Below are 20,143 nucleotides of genomic sequence, written 5' to 3'. Positions count from 1 at the left end.
GTGAGTGTGACTGTAGCTGTATCGACATTTGGATGGACACCGGCACATTCTAGTAAAAAATATTCTGTATATGTTTCTACTTATTTACAACGCACTGCATATATGTCATCTGCTTGGTTAAATTTCTTTTGCAGCTTTGCCTTCTAAGACACCATCATCTCGCTTCAAATCTATTGTAGGGCGCAGCCTCTTGAGTTACCACAGATCGATTCCGTCTTGATTTTCCTTTTCTACTTCCTGTACAGGTCTAGAGTCCGCTTGGCCTCCAGTTCTTAGCCTCTGAGTTTTGGATCTGTCGTTTAAAGTTCTTTATTTTCCGTCCTGGTTTCCTGCATACTTACTGGTGAGTTTTCTAGACCTATTCTGCCACTCGGTAGTAAGCGCTGTTTCTGTATAAGTATTTAAATATCTTAGTAACCCACCTGCTATCGTCCAGTTTCCTATGGCGTTCTTCACATAATATTTTACTTGAGTTTCCCGTGCTCCGAACGATGCCCATCCCAAGTCCTCCTGTACTTTTGGTGGTTTTGCCGTGGGCCCCTAGTGCTAATCTTCTAACAGCTCTCTGATGTGCTTCTAATATCGGCTGAACTTCTGCCCTTAAAGGGACACTGAGGAGAAATTGAAGTTGGCTTGTATCGATAGAATAGCAGCTCCTGATCACAAAAACGTCACTCTTACTGAAAACAAAGCTCTTGTAATGTAGAAAATAGCAAGAACCAAAATACAGGTGTCGCCGCCACAGGCCAATCTCGCAAGTACAAGCGCGATGACTTCCTAGGACAAGAGGCGCCACCTTGGAGGAATTTTCCTTACTTCATGGAAGCCACGAATCTCTGAGGCTAGCAAAGGAAGGTTGCGCACCGCACCGCTAGCCGTCAGAAATCACGGAATCTGCGTTTACGTCACGTATCACGTCACTCCGTTCTGTGACGTCCTAAGAGTTCTCCGTGTCGTCATAAGAGTTCTCGAGTTTGAATCAGAGCGGCGCGAAAAACTTACTCAACTTTGAATCCAAATTTCTTTGAAATAAATGCATCTTTCGCGCCCGGACAAGCGGCAACAAAGCCATGAAATGCCGAAATATCAGATTTTGCTAACAAAAAAAATGATAGAGTTCTCCTCAGTTGTCCCTTTAAGCACGGAGCCGCATTCCAGAAAGTAAGCCCTGGCACCATTATTCCTATACAAACACCTGTCAGTATTTTATACCTGTTGTACCGCCATTATGCTCTATGCTTTATTATTGCGGCATCTCTTTGCCCTTTCCCGCTAGCAGTTTTTTCGTGCTTTTCAATGTATGTCTGTCCTCCGTTTACCTATACCCGTAGATGTCTATATTCGCTACCCTGTATATCTCATGTCATTGTACTGTTAGCACCTAATCTGTGGAATTGTTAAATATCATACCATCAAACCTGACTTAATGACACTAGAAGTGAAGCCCGGAACGTCGCCTTCTTCTTCGCAAGAATTAACCGGAGTCTGTAAATCTTCCTGGCTACCAGATAATAGTACCTTGTCGTCTGCATGCATTAAACCAGGAAGCCACTGCTCAACGACCACTCCGCCTATAATTTGTACGAGAGATTATAAGCTAAATTACTTTCATGTAACCTTCTTTTGATATTTATCGTGCAAATCATGAAAAGCATTGGTGAAAGAGGACAACTCTGCCTTAGCCCTTTGTGTGTCTTGATTGTTGTTGCCCTTCTAATCCCTTCCTAAGCAATTCAAACTTTATTATCTGAGCATATTTCTGTTAGTAATTATGTTATCTCATGACCGATACCTTCACCTTTTAGTATGCTCCACAGGAACTCCTATTTATGTTGTAGTGATTTCCGCTTATGTTCAGGAAAGCTGAATACAGAGGCCTGTTTTCGCCGGCACATTTAAAGTTATTCGTAATTTTTTTGTTAAAATATATCTTAGGATAGCTGTACATGGATAATCGCATGCTTGCGAGATAAAAGAACCGTTAAGTGCCGCTGCGTTCGTTTTATGAGGCCAGCAATACAGTGAGAGCATGGGAAAAGGAAGTCTCCACGCGGTAGTGGATCGCTCGCAGGACCATGACTGCGTGGTTCTTATCAGGCACCCAGCCTCTATTTCCGAAAAGATGATTCGACTGAACAAGGAGGACCTATTTAAATACGAGGAGCTGTTTGTTAACAAACGTTGCTGAGCACGCACGACTAGCGGGAATATTTCAAGCTCCAAGAGTATTGTGCATGGCCGGATCTGCAACTGCAGGCCTTGTTACAGCATGCGTATTAGTGATATGGTATACACTCCTAGCCACGAAGAGAGAGGAGGTGGTACAACGATTGCATTCGAACACGATTTCATTCTGATTTTTTTTTGCACTTCCCTATTGTCCCACATGCCCTCGCTGTCATAAGCATCAGTCAAACAGACCGGCGGAAAGCAAGAATCGAACAGAATCGGCCGAAAAGAATTATGTGACAGCAGTCTCACATTAATTACATCCGTTTCATTCACTGCCTTCGAAGAAACTAAGAACAGAAAGTGGACTAAAATTACTCGGAAAAAATAATCCGCGGAATGATGATGAACACTGAAACAACCTCACCTTTCATGATTCCCATCTTGTTTGTTTGTTTATAGTATCCCAAAACACTTAGCTCAAAATAAAAAAAGAAGGATAACGAACGAAAACAGAACGCCCGTAGGTGCAACTCGCCGGCAAAAATTTCAGTGCCACTGCTCTTTTTCTGCCCTAAAAGCTGAGCACATTTCGCTTCCGCGCCAAAGACGCAACGTCTACTTGATGATGCCTCTCAGCACAAGCTCCACCGTTCAAAGAAACAGGGCTACAAAAACTCATTGAGTGTTGCGATTGATGCGTTAATGCCCTGGAAACGCCACAGATGTGGTTTTGTTTTTTTGGGAAATAAATATAGAAAAGGCATTTTTTTATTTGATAATAATACGTCTAAACTTATTTCTTGGGCACTCCCTGCGATACAGCGTAATGTCATTACACTGGACTGGCGCTAAATTACAAGGTATGGTGACAACATTTTAACACAGCCAATTCTTAGGAGTCATTACGAACCTGTACGTTGATTGGCTTTGAAAAGCAGTTTAACCGTACGTGACCAGGAGCGACCGCTGGTACCGCCTTTCTGCCCAATGACCTTGCTTGGAGGCCACTGAAAGTGACCACATGCGAAAAGAGGCAGGGGCTTCGTGTGCCATCCCATGGGCTCACATCGCATGTCAAGTTCGGTCAGGATGCTGGCAGTCGTGATTATGGGTAAAGGATGGTGCCCTTTTCGTCACTTTCATGATGATCTGTCGACCGTAGCGCTTCTACCTCTCAAAACTTCAGCAGGCGCGTTTTTTGTCTATTTATATATTTCTATTTTTCTTCGTTGGCATTGTGCGCGAGACTAGGCAGAGTGCTTAAGATCAAAAAAGCCATACTGAGAGCTACTTGACGAAAGGAGGCAAAATGTGGCGCAGAAAGGGCGAAACTTTGTCAAAGCCCGGGATGAAAGCAGCGCAGTATATCAAATACGCGCACATAAAAAAAGTAAAAAAACGGAGTTTTTAGCTTTCCAGTGGCCGTTAGTTATTATAGCGGTCCGCAAGCGGATGGCTTCAAATTTTCCCATTAACAAAATAAAACACCGCAGTGGGCCCCACCTTGGCGAGCACCCGGCGCGCACTCCGCCATTCATTGCCATCTTTCTTATTCTCTTTTATTGCTGGCCTCTCTGCGTTGGCATTGTGAAAGTTTTGGAGCCTTTTCTGGGCATGGGCCGCCAAACGTCCGCACCATCTGATGGCCGCACAAAGCCACCGGGTGGCGCGCTCAATCGAAGAAGCGAGCGGGTTCCCCCGAGAAGGCGTGCCCGGCCGGCACGCGTGGCCCTCGTGGGGGGCAGCAAGAGAGAGAAAAGGCCGCTCTTGTGAAATGTGCCCGCCCCGCCGCGGCCCCTCTTCATTTGGACGGGGCGCAGACTTGTTGGCAGTCTCCATCGGCGGGGCCCGATCATCCTCTTCCAAATAAACGGCGATTTGTCACGGCGCGGGGCCATGAAGCCCGCTGCCTGGGGCACCGTGTCACAAACGGTGCAACACCTGACGCAAATGGATCAAAGCGCCGGCGCCGGGTCGGCCGCTTGGCGGCTCGAATCGGCAGCCGCGGTGTCGGGCCCTAATGGGCAGCCGGCCCCATTGTACCCGCCGGCCGAACACCGGAGGGGCGGGCGCCGAGGCCCGGCTGCCGGTGATTTTAATTATGGCAAATGGATGGAAAGGCTCCCCCCGCCGCTCCCTGGCGCGGACGTCTTGCGAGCCAGAAGTCTCGAGTAGACGCGCGCCGTGAGCGATGTGCGCTTTCCAGCTCGCTCATTGTTTGGCCGGGCTGCGACACCAACAGGCCGGGCACGTGCGGGGGCCTCCGTGGGTGCGCATCAGGCGGCCCATTTATTGGACCCCAAGATGCCACGCTTGGACCGCGCAGGCCTGCCTGCCGGAAAGACCCCCGAGAGTGATAGACGGAAGGGCCCGGGGAGAGCTACTAATCAGATGCTTCGAAAGAGGTGGCAGCGGTACCTTGGCGGCAGCGTCACCTTGCCGGTGTCTCTGCCATTGCACGCTAAAGGAAGGAGAGATGGAGACCATTACTGGAAAGAGAGGAACGGGTGGCAAAATTGGCTCTGCAGGAGGAGGCGCTGGCCGCCTCACGGGCACTGAGAGACAGACATGGCGGTGAATACGAGGAAACGGCACCAGAAGAAGGACGGCTCGAGCATGGCGAGTGTGTTAAAAACTTCCCCAGCGTTCTGTTTTGGAAAAAAAAGAAACAGCAGGCTCGGGCACCATAGCTCTCATTAGGAAAAGAGGTCGGCTGCAGTAGGTGTCCGGATTCGGACCAAATATAACTGACACGTGTGAGGCACACATGTAGGTTGCCGTTGCGTTCAGTGAAGGAGAAAGAGGAATGGGCGAGCGTAATTCGGAAAGGGCATACTCTTATCCGAGACACCCCTGTTGTCCTCATGCGCGTCAGCATCATCTGGAGCGTTCCAGCGGTTTACTGCGAAGTAAAGTACGTTTGGCCGCTCAAGCACCGATTTTGGTAAAGAGAGCCGGGTACAAACTCTCATTTCTATTTTCCATCAGAATAGGCGGCTTAGTAAGGAACACGATGTGACCAGGAGGATCATGCAGCTTCGAATCCAGCACCTGTTGTAGTTGATACAGGCATACAGTACAGTTCAGAAGGGCAATAGAGTGCCATGTTTAAAAAGCCTAAAATTTGGTTACCTCACATTACTAACGAACTACGAGATTCCAAGTTAGTCACCAGGCAGTCTCTATAAATAAGTTAGAAATTTGAAGAAATAATGTCGGTGGCAAAACGTCAGTACACTCATTCCTGTTTACCTTTTTAAAGACTTATTTTTTCCTACAAATGAAAAAAAAAAGAAGACCTTGAACGAGGGTGCTAACAAGTGTGCCAAAAACGCTTGCTCTGTTATACCACGTCGCATAACAACATCCTCAACACCAAGGCGCCCTTTTTGTGTCACGACCTCGACGCTGTTGACGTGGGCAGACGCAACAGCAACAGCAAGTAATGGCACTCTCCTAAAGCCCAAAGAATGGCAATGAAGTTTTTGTGTGTACTTCGTCGGAGCGTTCGGAGTCCAGGCGGAGCCCTCCCGGAATGTCCCTCGAATTGCACCGCGGCGTCCGAAGTGATCAGGGCACGGCCGCTCTTCTTGGGCTGCGTGGCGCATGCATAAAGGACAGGTCGCGGCAGCGAGCGCACAGTGCGCGCAGCAGCGGCGTCGAAAGGCGATTCTCGAGGAATCCCATTTCGGCGACATCGAGTCACCACTGTCGCCGCAGCGGCCTCCGCTGCTGCAAGGGGGCGCAGGAGGGCGGCGGGGTGGCTCACTTGATGCTCGAGCGGCGTTCGGCGGTGGCAGCCGAAAGAGAAGCGGCCGGCGTCAGCAGCAGCAACACCTCCCCGCGTGCAGACACCAGCAAGGAAGGAAGCGCCGCGTTGTTTTCCGATTCCCTCTCGGCGCGCCAACTTCCACTTCTTCCGGCTCCGCGGGCTGCGCCCGGACCCGCTCCGCGGGAACTTATTTCCGGCACCAGCGTTACCTCGCAGGGTAAACACACTTTCTGTGAGCCGACAGGGGATCGCATTATTGTGTCGTGTTTACTTAGGTGGGACAAAAAGTTTCGGGTCTTTGTCAAACTGCCATCCGATATTCGATGAGTCTAACAGAAAGCGCGATCTAAAAACTCCCCCCCCGCTTTGTTACCCATTTACGTGACTGTTTCGTTCTCTCTTGTTTGCCCTTTTCGTATCTTCGGGGCGCTCAACCGAAAGCACGCCGTTCAACTGGAATTGAGAGTAAAAAAAATAAGTAAACTATGCGTACAGGCAACAAAGAGCATGCGGAAAGAAAAGAGAGTGAATGACAAAAACGAGCTCAGCTGCATAGAGATAAAAGAAATCAGGCTTTTCCATGAATGGCCACTTTAACACGCTTGTAAGGGGAACAGAAGAAAGTGAGAACAAAGGGAGGAGTTTCGGCGGGAATTTCGCCTCCTGACGCAGCAAATGTCACTGTCAGTGCCCTCTTCGCGAAGCGGCACGGACTCAATGCCTCCTCCCGAAGACGGGTCCCCGCGGGCAACCGGCCGAGTCAAGACCGCCTGCAGGGAGCACAAAAAGGGGATGCTATCTGTTGCGCATTCACTGTCCGTGTGATGCCTTACATGTGTCTTACATTTTCTAAGTCCCGAAAACAGATGGAATGCAGAAAAATAAACAGAGAGAAAAGCGTCCCAAATCCGCTGTGCTGTTGTTTTTGTCCATGACTGGAAGGTGCTTACGCGAGGTACAATCAGTTGACGCTTCGCGAGTTCAGAGAGTGGGCAGTTTTTTTTTTCTTTGGTTCCAGAATACACGACTTCTTGTTATTGCAAACTGGCTTTTCAGGCCCAAAACTGGTTTTTAAGGCCCTGCACTGAAAATGCGCAAAGTTTTCTGGAGCGCAACAATAATTAATGGGGCTAATGGACAAAGTGCAGATCAGGGCTGTTATTAGATCAATGCTATAGGCCTTTGCCCCACATCGGCGTATGGTCCCGAAGCTGCCCACGGGCTATGAGAAGCGCCGAGGTGTAACACTCAGGATTAATTTAGTCCAGTCGGGTTCCTTTAACCTGCTCTTACACCGCACTGCGCGTGAGCCTTTTGCATTTCGCCTCTATCGAAATACGGACCGAGATTCGGGCCGTGTCCATGGACTCAGCAGACGAGCGCCGCAGCCACAGAGGCATTGTGGCGGGTCTACAGCGGGCGTTTATCGGGGCTGATTATTTCGATGCGATGGTGATAATATTACGCGGGGGGAGACTGCTACGTGTATTACTTACTCTCAAAGGTGAACGATAATTTAAGTTAGCCGCCGTGGTGGCCTAGTGGTTATGGTGCTCGGCTGCTGACCCGAAAGACCCGGGTACTATCCTGGTCGCGGCAATAGCATTTCGATGGAGGCGAAATGATAGAGGCCCGTGTGCTTTGTGACGTCAGTGCAAGTTAAAAAACCCCAGGTGGTAGAAATTATCCGGTGCCTCTACAACGGCATCCCTCATAGCCTGAGTGGCTTTGGGACCTTAAACCTCCATAACACCAAAACTAATAATCTAAGTTGTCGGTGTTGGCAACAAAAGGCCCGTGTGCTTTGTGACGTCAGTGCAAGTTAAAGAACCCCAGGTGGTAGAAATTATCCGGTCCCTCTACAACGGCATCCCTCATAGCCTGAGTGGCTTTGGGACCTTAAACCTCCATAACACCAAAACTAATAATCTAAGTTGTCGGTGTTGGCAACAAAAGTGGCAACATTGTTTCGTAGCTGAATGAACATTTCGTGCAAAAAGATCTATGATTATTTACGATTCTCGTCATCAAGAAAGTTCTTTCCAGAGTAGGACAAAGGCCCAATGTCGCCACCAGTGACAGCGGTCCTCTATGCCTTGAGCTAACATCCGTTACGTTATTCCATTAGCAGGATACGATGTTGGGCGGGTTGGTTCATAGCGATAGAAGGAATGGTTGCGCAAATGGGACGTTCACAAGAGGAGGCAAGACGGGATAGGCGCAAACTAACAATTCATGGTTATTGGAGGAGCAGACAGATAGACATGTCCTTGTCAACACAGGCGCGCAGAAGGGTGTCAAAACCAGAATCAGAAAAAAAAAAGGGTTTGCGTCAGGGTGTCTTCCAGGAAACGTACTTCACTGTTATAATGCCTGATTGACGTGTCACAGATACATTCCTTTGGTTGATTCTTGATAAAGTACGCTTTGAGCAGTTCTCGCGATTTTCCCTTATTCCATATCCGTATAATCTTCACTTGCTCTTGCAGAGACTCGCATGTGTGTGCTAGGCAATGCTCAAGTACTAGTGACGCTCTTCATGTTTTTCAGTTCAACTCTCATGCTCACGAATTTACCTCTCATGCTCAGACTTCGCCACATGCCAGGAGAATCTGATATACTACATCAACTTTTCAGTCCATGTAGGGGTTCTGTACTTCACGCCAGTCATGTTGGTTCTGTTTGGTGGTGTGTCTTCCAATACGGGCATACAGGTGACTCAGCTTACAGTGCGCTGGGAAAACCGACAGGACACCGCGCTTGCTTCCTACTTGTCCTGTGGACATAAAGAATTACTACTGCCATGTAAGTTTTTGTTAGCTTTATCAGTGTTTACTTTACAAGGCACCTTCTTTTCCATTGTTTCAACAGCCTCCAGCACAAACACACCAGGAAATCCAGCGTCCTTAAAACCTCAAATCTGCAAATCGAAGCTGGCATCTATTGCATGTATCCGTGATTTTTTCTGGAACATTCTCAATACTGTGTTTAGCAATTGCCCTTTTGGTGGTTCTAGATTTAGCGTAATCGCAGGGTAACAGTCGCTTTCCTGTACAGGTGCGCAAGCACCAACAAATATGCTCATGACAGGACATGAACGTAAAGGGTTGCAGACACAAAATATCGAACACAAAAAAAACGTTATGACTTTGTTTAACGGGCGTAAGGAGATGCGTTCTGGCAAGGTTAAGTCGCTGGCGTTGATTGAAACATAATTTAATCTGACTTTGAATGTTGTCCATGGAGCCACTCGTCATTTTCCCCCACATGAAGTGACGTCAAGACGTGCTTGCCCAAAATGTCGTGACGTAACCAAACACAGTGGTTGTTCACAGCAACAACCAGTGCTTTCCGGCGACGCCGACGTCATTAGGAATGTAGTAGTGCAGGTTGGCCGGTCGACTGTGACGTCTAGGTGCACTTAAGCACTAGTTCCGAACGACACGCAAACTGCAGGTACAAAATCGCTTGTCATTTATTATTAACGCTGCGCACTGGTCTTTTGAGCTCATTTTCATAATTACCAGGCCAATAAGCCTATTTTGAGGAAAAAAAAGAAAACGGAAACCAAAAAACTTTGTATCTGATCCGCTGTAAGGTCCAGGAACTGCAGAATGCTATTGAGAGGGCGCTCATGAGTAAAGGCTAAACCAAGGCGTTACGCTCAATGCAATTTAAAATTTCAGCAGCATGACATTTTCACACTTGAAAGCACTCGGTTTCCTCAACAGTCCAAGAAAATCATCAGTGCCTCTCATAGGCACCGACTGCGGGGTACTGGAGGGCTCGAGCACCCCCCCCCCCCCCCCCTCCCCGAAATCTTTCCGGGGGGCTGTGTCTACCCCCCCCCCCCCCCAACACACACACACCTTGGGTATTGAGCGATGGTGTCAGGGAGCAGTATGTCTTCCTTTGTATGGCTTTGGACAAATCGACTAAAGCAGTATACAGTTGCCTAAAAGTAGGAAGAACAGCACAGCCTTAAGCACAGCCTTAACCTGCCGCGGGTACATAGACTTGTTTCCCACAAACAAAGAAGGATGACAACGCTATGAGTTTTAGATCCAGTTCACCATCATTTGGGATCCGACTCGACTGGCAATGGGAGCTATCCGAACGTTTCCTGTTGCAAGTCTCTATGCGGAATCAAATGAATGGCGACTTGATAAGCGCAGGTTTTTCTTCAGTGCACAGTCTTTTCTAAAATTTCTAACCGCACCCAAATGTCAAATAATGTCTTGACCTGAAACATTAACTACGAACGTATCCTTAAAAATAAGCCGTCTGTATCTCCCCCTTTTGCTTTTAATAGAAAAAACGCCTCACTACACCAGTCTTGCCGTCTTTTCCTCGGTTCTTGAAAATCGGCAAAAGCCGTTGGACGAGGTGGCCGAGTGGTTAAGGTGATGGACTGCTAATTCATTGGGCTCTGCCCGCGTGGGTTCGAATCCCATCCTCGTCGCGATTTCTTTTTCTTTCATTTAATTTAATTGACGGGAGCCGCGGACACTTCTTGTACACGCTTCCTGCGGACAGGTCTTGCGCACACTGATGAGGCAAGGAAGGCTTTCGCCTTAAATGTTCTGCGAGGTGATCTTGTGCCGTCTGCGAATTCGCCATAAGCATCTAACCCCCAGCCACCTCTTAAGAAAGGAGGACCCGCCGGTCTGTGAAGACTGCTCGGAGAGCATAACTTTGGTACATACTTTGTAAGTTTTTTTCAAAATTTCATAAGCAGCGTCGCACTTACTTCACCATATGTGCCAATGAGCGCATATCATTCCACATGGTGCTTGTACTCGGCGCCCAGCGTCTTGTTTCATACACAAATATTTTCAATTTCTTGAAAAGTATACACGTCTTGAGCCACGTTAAACTGCTAGTTTTTACCGAACAGATTTTTGACTACATGCTCTTAATGTATCATATTTAGCCTCAATCACTTCACTCTCGGCACAGTATGTCCTTCGTTGCTGATGTGCCGCAAAACTCCAAATTCATTATATAGGCAACCTGCAATGTCCAGGCCAATAATGACCAGCTCACAGCAACTGAGCTCAAATTTCTCCTTGCCATATATAATCGGCATTCAATTCCCTGTGCTGCCGCGCTTCATCAGTGCAACCTTTGCTCTTTGACTCCTGTTTCTGTCTGTTTTTTGTCGAGTTTGGTTGTTAGTTTGCGTTTCTGAAAGATGCAGAGTTTATATTCTGTGTTTAATTTTGAATTGTTAGCTTTTGGTGGAAATATTTGTGCTGCCCAGTGTTTCTTAGACACGAAGAGTTTGAAATCTCATTTTAATTTTTGGGTATTTAGCCTATTGCAAAAATGTTTCTGGTTTTTACAAAGTGGTTTTTACAAGCAAAGAGTTTGTAATGAGCTTGTAATATTTTAATTGTTAGCTTGTTGTGAAAATGTTTGTCTTGCCCAGTGTTTTCTCTCACTTCGAATAAGGGCGTTATGAATGTCTACCAACAGTTGATGTATCTTCCAGTGTCTTTAGCTCATTAATTTTTTTAGTATATTAAAAACCATGTGATAATTATTTTTAATATGTAAATAAAGCTCATTGTTGCATATTAGCCTCTCCGCCTGTGTGTAACTCTTGCCAAGGAGCATGCGCCGGGGGTGGGGGGGGGGGGGGGGTTAATTAGCCCCTCCCTCCGGCGGATTGAAAACTCGGCGCCTATGACGTATCTAAAAACATGCACTACATCGTCGCTGTCTAGTGCACGAAACAATGCGCGGTCAGTGCTGCATAAAATGATGTTGCATAAAACCGGTGCTACGCCCGATCCAATGCTCACTCCCTGCTTCTGCAGGAAAATCTGGTCGTCAGAGGTCATAAAGGTAACATCCAAATAATGTATCAACAAAACCAAAAAACTGTCTACTGAGATGCCAGTTGTATTTTGAAAACTTACGGCACAGTTGGCTTTAATTCGGCAACGCATAGATTTAGAAAGTGGCGATGTGGTATGGCGTAAAATAAACCTTTCATATCAAGAGAGAACACAAATCTAATTGAGTATTTTGTATGCACAGGCGAAATGATCCGCTCAGAAATTTTTGTGGCAGAAAGAACGGGAGTTTATCACATGTTCAAATGCTTCTGTAGAAAAAGAATCATTTTGTGCTGCCAGGTGGCTTTGCCGCTAACTATGACCCTGAGTGGGACATCATTCTTGCGCGTTTTAGCGGCTCTTATTCTCGAAGCGTGAAATCACTTGTTTTATCGCATTTTTCCACCAGCATTCCGTTTTCTGCGCTGTTTGTCACCTCATGGCTTGCCATTTGACGGCAGCCGACCATTGCGGGTTCGAGTCATGAAAAATCGGCACCTGATGACATAGTCCTGATCACAGGATCTTGCAGATGCACTTGGCGCGTCCAACTGACGATCTCGCGTGGCCAAACAGGCGTTGATTTTGTCACGGATGAAGCCTAAACACGGCAGACAGGTCGCAGTAGCAATGTTCACATTCTTGAGCATAATAGGTTTACTGAAAACCAGGAAGAGCGTCACTTAAAGGCACATTGCTTAGCGCACAAATTCGAGCCTCTGCTAGAGCAAGTTTAGAATCTGTGCAAATGTGACCACGAAAAAGCACGAGAATATCACGTCAACCAGTACGAGGCCCTGACGAAGGGAACGTCGGATGATTTATTAGCAGCAGTGCCAGTCTTCGATACGCTGTCTTGAGCCAGCCAGAAGAGACTCGCGCGAGGCTCCAGCGCCAGGAGGGGGCCCAGCCAGGACGCTCCTCATTGGTGTCCCCTTCAACGGCGGCCGCTGTCACCCGTGCTGCGTCCGACCGGTGGGGCTGCTGCAAGAACTTCTCAAAACGTATTTTATCAAGAATAATGCAAAAGAAAGTATCAGCGACACGTTAATCAGACTTTATAACAGTAAAGTATATTTCCTAGAAGGCACCATGATGCGAACCATTTCTTTTTATTTCTCTTTTTTTGCTTCTGCTTTTGACACCCTCCTGCACACCTGTGCTGGCAAAGATATATATTTGTCTGTTCTTCAAATAAGTCTCAGTAGTTGGTTTTTGCCTGCCCCGTATTGTCTCCTCTTGTGAACATTTCATTTCGACTACCTATCTTTCTATCGCTATCCAGTCACATTCCTTGAGCCTGTCCCTCTCCCGACATCTTATTCTCGCCCTTACGCGATTGCCCGTTTCTTCTGTTGGCATTAACTTTGACAGTTAAACGGACCACCAGTTATCTGTTATATGCAATGAATTTCCCTTCAAAATACCGTATTTTGCGGCCAAGATATTGATTCGCGTTTGTTTTCTATCCACTCTGCCTTCTTTCTGCGTCCTTGAGCTACACCTATAATATTCCTTTCCGTCGGAACCTGCGCTTTTTGCGCTTCACTATAAGACACTCGAAGCCTGCGTATTTCGGCTCCGTAGGTAAGTATAGTGGCAGGACACGTCGGTTGTATACTTTATTTTACAAGGGCACAATTAAGGTACTGTTTATAGCATTAGTGTAAGCACGAAGAGCACTGCAGCCAATCCTCAGTCTCCCGCTGACCCCTCTCTGACGATCTGAATCTGCTGTTTCTCTTTGGCCAAGATGGTGCAGCTCTCGACTACTCCAAATGTTTTATTATGTACCCTAAACTGCAGCTCGGTGACAAACTGGTGAACATCCCTTTGGTTTAATACATATTCATTTTTAAGCCTGCCGCTGCACGCTTCCGCGTTTGAGACCGATCACTGGCTGTAAATAATAAAATTTTGCACTCCGCCTGTCTCGCGCTTGATAAAGAGCTTGATATCTCATTTAGTGTTACTTGTGCAACAGCAAAATTTGTAGGAGATAAGCGATTTCAAAATATGAGTTAAAAGCAGAAACATTTATTGATGATGATGATGATGGATTTTTATGGCGCAAGGGCATCTATGGCCAAAGAGCGCCATGGCACAAGGTATTTTTTTAAATTCTCAAGGTGGGGTCGAAGACCCATATCCCAAGCATTTCACCCTAAATAAGCCGAGCACCAGGCCAGGGGAAAGCTTGTACCCATTGTATCACCGGTGGGTACCCGGCGGCACTGGGGATCGAACCCCACACCTCCCGCATGCGAGGCGGATGCTCAACCACTCGGCCACCGCTGCGGTAGAAACGCTTATTAGATTGAACGGGCACAAGATTCACGGCACGAAATGAAGGGAACGTTATATTCTGGTTCAAGGAACTAAGCAGCACATGACGCAAAATCGCAAGTTTACTTTTAAGCGTGTATCGATTAAATGGCCTAATTAATAACAGGCTAAAACGGTTTCACGATAACGAAATGTTGATCCAGAAAGAGGAAAGAAACAGAAAAACCCCAGCACATTCACATGAAACGTGCAATGATACGGCCACAGAGCGTGATAAAAGAAAATTGGGCCGAAGAATTCTCTGGAACGCTACGGTAGCGCTCTCGCGCAGCAAAAATTAGAATTTCAAGAAAGAAGCAAGCAGAAAAGACCGGGGAGGGGAGGGAGAGGAAGGAAAAGGCGGGGGGAGTGGGTGCACAGAAACCACGCGCCCGCCGCACACGCGGCAGCAAAGAAAAGTGGCACTTTCATCTTGATATGGGCGAGACAGAAATTGCGCGCTCGCGGGAAGCCGTTCTTCTCGCGAGCCGGCGACGACGGGGACGGCGGCACTCTTTCGAGCGTTAATTTCGCCTCGTCAACGCAATGAACGGCGGGGGAAAGACTTGGCTTTCTTCTCGCGCGGCGCTTCCTCTCCGCGCCGCTCGCGCAAGACGCGCGCGCCGGGAGTGATGCAGGGTTCCCCGCCCGCCGCCGCCTCGCCTGGTTGGGCGGCCGCGCTCGAGGCGCACCGTGAAGCCGAAAAGAGGGGCGCGCTGTCTCGAGCGCGGCAGAGCAGCAACGACGACCGCCGGCACTCCTTGGCGCCCCGGGGCTGGACCCAGCGGGCCAGATGAGCGGGCCCTTGACAGCGCACCCCCCCTGCCCCCTCCCCACCCTGTGGAGGAAGACGGCCGCCTGCTGACGTCGGCAGTGCCGCCTTGCATCGGCCTGAGCCTGCATCCTCGGCCCTGTGCGCTTATACCTCCGGGCGCTGGTCTTTGAGCTCCTTTCGAGCACAAAACGGAAGGATTTTCGAGTGCTCTCTCATGCGCTTCAAGGTCTTCAGCTACTTTTAAATGCATTTTCAAATCCCGCTGTCTTCTGAACCGCAGTCAATTCATCCAGTGGAGCCGGCGGGAAAGAAAAGGCAGAAATAAAGGGAAGAATAAATCGAACGGCTTTACCCTGCTCAAGGCCCACTGGTGCGCTCACTTCCTGGATTTCTCTCTCTCTCTCTCTCTGTCTTTTCGCCTTCGTCGTCGGCTTTGTCTTTGCCCCGCAGAGGAGGCGCCCGCGTCCACTGGCCCTGCATTATGCGGCCAGTAGCCGTACAAAATGCAACCTTCGGCGGATGCCAGCTGGGCTGAACTGTTGCCCCAAATGGATTTTGGTTCGCATATCTCTCGACGATGTCTTCAAGAACAGACTTACAGAGGCCGCCGGGGTCACTTGCAAGCTCGCAGTGTCACCAGGACTGCGCCCTGTATATTTTAGTTCTAGCATTTTTCTTATCAGCCATAAATCCAGGGCGTTCGCTGAGAAGTGAAACATTCTTATTATAAAAAGTCCCGTGTGAACAAAATATAAGCGTCAAAAAGAGGACGGAATTTTTAAGCAGCCAGTAATGCGCTGTCTTCTTAACATTTGTTTCTCCGTTTAAAAAGGGAAGGAAATGAATAGCAAAAACAGTATCTTTTGAAAACGCACGTATTATTAAGCCTTTAAAATAAGTATAATTTTTGTACTTAAACATCGTTCAAATCATATTTTAGGACGATCGCCTCAGCAAAGCTGCATTTACGAAGATGAGTGTATAATCTGCAATTTCTGGGACCACGGTATAGTAAATTCTAGTGGAAGTTATAATGCGTTTTTTTTTATCGAGGATATTCGTAATATAATTCTTCCGGAGCCTCATAGTCGCGTTAATTTAACTACAAAGTCTTACCGCAGCACAAATTCTCCACAAGTTTAAGCATATTTTCAAACCTTTAAATGCTCCAGCGGAATACACGATTCATATAAAGTTTGCAAAGATAAAACTACAGCTGGTAACAATTCAGAAAGTTCCTGGTGTCTGTTTGAGCAGTTATCCTAGAATACACACATTTCCAAACTTAGTGCGGAATGCAACTTAGTTAGGAATGCACGTTTTCTACCTGTCTCAAATTATTTGCTTTTAATGACATGTCGGCTGCTCTAGCTGCTTAAGTATGGTAGTGTCACATGTTTGAGACTAGATATTTACTTGTCGATTTTTGCAAATATTTTTGGTTGTTTCATAGTAGGAAAACAATTTTCTTTGTTAATTTTAAATTTCTGCACTGTGCACTGTTGTAAACTTCGCCGGGCAACAGAGACCCGTTAAGCCCTATCACGAGATTTCCGTTTTTTTTGTTACACAGGAATAATCCTTAGCTACAACCTTCAACCACTCAAACAGTAACTTTAGGATAATACATGTCGAGATCTGCTGTGTACTTATGCAGATGTGAGATACAAATGTTCCAATGTTTCCCAGTCTCAATATGAGTGTTTTCAATAGCTTACATCCAGCGAGGCTGCTCAGTCACTGCTGTGCACACTGCGCGCTTAATTAGGCTTTCCTGAAGCTGATGCTTCATCGACCGACGTGTAATTGTGCGAAGCGCGGGCGCCAGTTTAACCGATTCGACAGTTTGTGACTATATGTGCAGTCTATTGCTCATGAAAAAGTGTCCAGCTTAACAAGAGTCAGGGGTTCAAAAAATGACACAACTCGCGCGAGTGAGCAAGAAGCCGCCGAAAGAGCGCACGTGGTCATACCCCTACAAGTGCACGTCAGTCAGTGGCGTGTGTGCCACGTGCACTTTTCCCCGGCACTGCAACGACAAACCTCGCCCCAACGTGCGCTGCCGCCCCACCAAAGTCAGCAGAAAGCTGATACGCAGCGTCAGACAGGCGATGTGTTGAGTTCATTGTTGCATGGTAGGACGCAGCATAGGGCTGCCCGCCAAGCCACTCACCCTGGCGCCGCTGTAAAGAGCACATGACACATGCGCCACCGAGTAACGTGTTTTAGGGAGTGTAGCTGCATGCACTCTTCGGGCGGCCGGTATCGGTTTTCCGCGGCCAAAGAGCCACAGATTCTCGCGCCGCAGCGCGGCGGAGAGTCGCGTTTTTTGGAGAATTAGAAAGTGATACGGATATTACTAACGGCGAGGTAGTAATCCCTATTTGCAATGCGGTTAATAGCTGTGACAGTTGCAAAGTTGATTATTAAAGTTTTGCTAACCAACGTACAAATCAACATATCTGACTCGTCCTGTGATGCTCCTCCGCTAATACTACTGTGGCGAAAAAAAAAAAAAAACCCGTTCTGCTACGTCAAAAAGCCTGCCTTCAGATGCTGCTAACATTGTTAACTGAAACATATTATATTAGGCTTGTGACCTCACTTCGCATCTAGAGTTGTCAAAACCCGGATTTACTTTTATTTTTGCGTAGCGTGGCTCTTGACTGCCACTTAAGAATTTGCTCACTAATAGCCAGCTTGTGTTACATACTCGCGTGCATTCAATTTTTTTTGTTTATTACTATGTATTGCACTTCTTTTCCTCCTGCCTCTGTCTCCTCTGTAGAGTGCAGGGCATTTGTATCACCTCCCCATGCCTTCTTTTAATGGAGTTGTCTCTTGTATTATATACATGCGCTCGTTTTTGTTTCGCTTGCAATGCTTGTCTCCCTGAAAGCATTAGCGAATTTCTTTTTTCCTGCCCGACTCTTGCGCATTTTTAAATTAAAAAAAAGAGCAGGGATCAACGTTCATGTGGTCGGTAGACTACGTGCGGTTAGTTTACACCGGCTCAGTTTGTTTCAAAGAAATGTCTGGTCAACCAGCTTAGTCCTCGACTGTATCAGAACCCTTGCAAAGAGCACAAGAGAAGGCACGCGCTCTCTCTTGGCCTCCGAGCACGCTGCCGTCGTGGAGTGCCGTGACAGAATCTCTCCCCACCGCACAGCGGATGCGCACGGCCACTCGAACGGGGACGGGGGGCGGTGTCCTGGCGCGCGCATTTCACGCAGCAGTCAGTGCCAGCGGCCGTCTCTTGTTGTCAGCACGCCGGCGGCGCGGCGCAAACTCGGCGACGCCGCTGACATCCTCGGCGGCCGACATGGCGCGCGTGTTCTTTTCAAATCAGCGCGGGGCGCTCCTCCAGAGCGTCTCCATTAATTAGAGAAGTCTCCTGAGCAGGCCACAAGACCCCGTCCTCGCGCTCGGCGGGGGCACGCGTGCAGCGGCGCGAAAGGCACGAGGGGCGGAGAACGGGGCCCGAATAAAAAGGGCGCCAAAGAAAAACTGCGGCGCCATCTGCCCGCGACTTTCAACGACAGCCCTCGGGCGCGCCACTTGTCGCTCCCGCGCCGCCGCGCCTTCCGCTTCTTGGCCCCGGCTCCGGCCGGGTCCTGTTGATCGTGTCTTTTATTACACGCCTCGGATAAATAATTAGCGTCGGAAGAGCGGCCTAACCTAATTTGCGTCGTGGGCGGCGGCTGCCGTCGGAGTTTGCTCTGACTGGGTTCGGGTTGGCCCGGCCACTGTTAGTCGCACTCTCAAATTAATGAGTCGTTGCGTCACTCGGAGCCAAATTGTGATGAGACTGCGGCGTGACTCTTCCCACTCTTTGGGGCACCGAGGGGGATGCGGTCGTCTCTCGGCTGGTGCATGGCCACGCAGCAGCAGCAGTGGTGGTGGCGGCAGGAGAGGTCTCTTCCCCCACAACAAACACAACGGCCAGGCGGGAGCGCGCGCGGCCGCTCTCGGGCTGGAGGGCGTGGAGCGCAGGCTTGTCAAAGGGAGGGACGCTGCGAAATTTTCGCTCCGACAGCCCAAAATGACTAAGCATACGAGAAGTCACGTGATGCGGATGTTGTTTTTTTTTGTTTTCCGAGCTCACACATTGGTGGTGGGCGCGGAAATCTCAAAAGGGACAACCACACAGGAAGCTTATTATGTAAATGCAAACATTGCACCTGATTCTTACTGTTTAACCCCTGTGCTCACGGGCTCTTATGAGAGGCCAAAAGCGCGGGAATTACTTTTAGAAATAAAGCATTTTATAACAGCACAAACATAACAAAACACGTGAAAACAAAGTGAAGGCTGGCAACGCAGTGAACGTTATCAGCCTTCGCTGATAACATTATCACCTTCCGTTATTAACCTGGCCGATAGCCCAAGACGCGCCGGACGCCAGTCTCCATAATTAATTGCTATGTAAGAGCCTAAACTTAACGGAATCTTAATACACGCATTGCAGCTGATCGGACAAACTCATATAGCGAAGAGGTCTTCTTGCTTCTTCGGAATTCATTGGGTGCTATTGGGCACAGAAGCCCCCAGTACATGAGAAAAGTAATCTAGGCGCATAGGTGCCATGTTTAGCAAAATATTGCCTCTGTGATGACCCCCATAATGCGCAGGTCCACACGGGACGGAGAGGCAAAGAGACACCGTATGGCTCAGTTTAAACAAACAGGTATATTCAATAATTACACATGATTAGGATTATACATCAGAGGCTGGGGCGTCCGAGCTTACGTGCCGACGACTTCATGGGGGCGATGGAGTGGCTCCGGAGTTGGGCTCGAGCGGTTGCTGGCAGAAGCTGCACGCCGTCGGGCTTCGGCGCTGAAGGCCCTCTTCGCGAACGATGTCGTCCTGAGCGTGTATGCAGTAGAATTTCAATAGTCGTCCGTTTCTTCGAGGATGGTTCACAAACCCTTCCTCTAGTGTCGTTCGGCGTGGAAGATGAACAGGAGGCGAGCTTGTAGATGATGACAGCAGAGCATAATTTTACAACAGAACAAACTTTGCACTTCTTTACTCATCGACCGGGCAGGTTAGTGCCTAAGTAGCATCACATTACATGCTAAGCATTGAGCCCCAGCTCAGACTGGACTGCATCCGTTTACATGTGCTTTTAAGCACTTGATTAACAAAGGACTAAGGGCGGTCATTTCCAGTGGCCCGCCCAAAGCATCAATTCTCCAATCCAAAATAACATGCGAGATGGGGACCACCCCTTTGGGTTGGGCTTAGCCTCGA

The 20,143-nt window shown here is 48.2% G+C and overlaps 1 non-coding gene across 1 annotated transcript; it reads left to right on the top strand.

Annotated features, from left to right (window-relative positions):
• Nucleotides 1-10,324: 10,324 nt before the first annotated feature.
• On the top strand, nucleotides 10,325-10,406 carry TRNAS-GCU (transfer RNA serine (anticodon GCU)). Its single transcript has one exon. It is a non-coding gene; the product is annotated as a tRNA-Ser (tRNA).
• The last annotated feature ends 9,737 nt before the right edge of the window (nucleotides 10,407-20,143 follow it).

Source organism: Amblyomma americanum, chromosome 1 (genome assembly GCF_052857255.1).
Source record: "Amblyomma americanum isolate KBUSLIRL-KWMA chromosome 1, ASM5285725v1, whole genome shotgun sequence".
NCBI lineage: Eukaryota > Metazoa > Arthropoda > Arachnida > Ixodida > Ixodidae > Amblyomma > Amblyomma americanum.
Note: the sequence above shows the minus strand (reverse complement) of the source record. Positions and strands in the feature narration are given on the sequence as shown.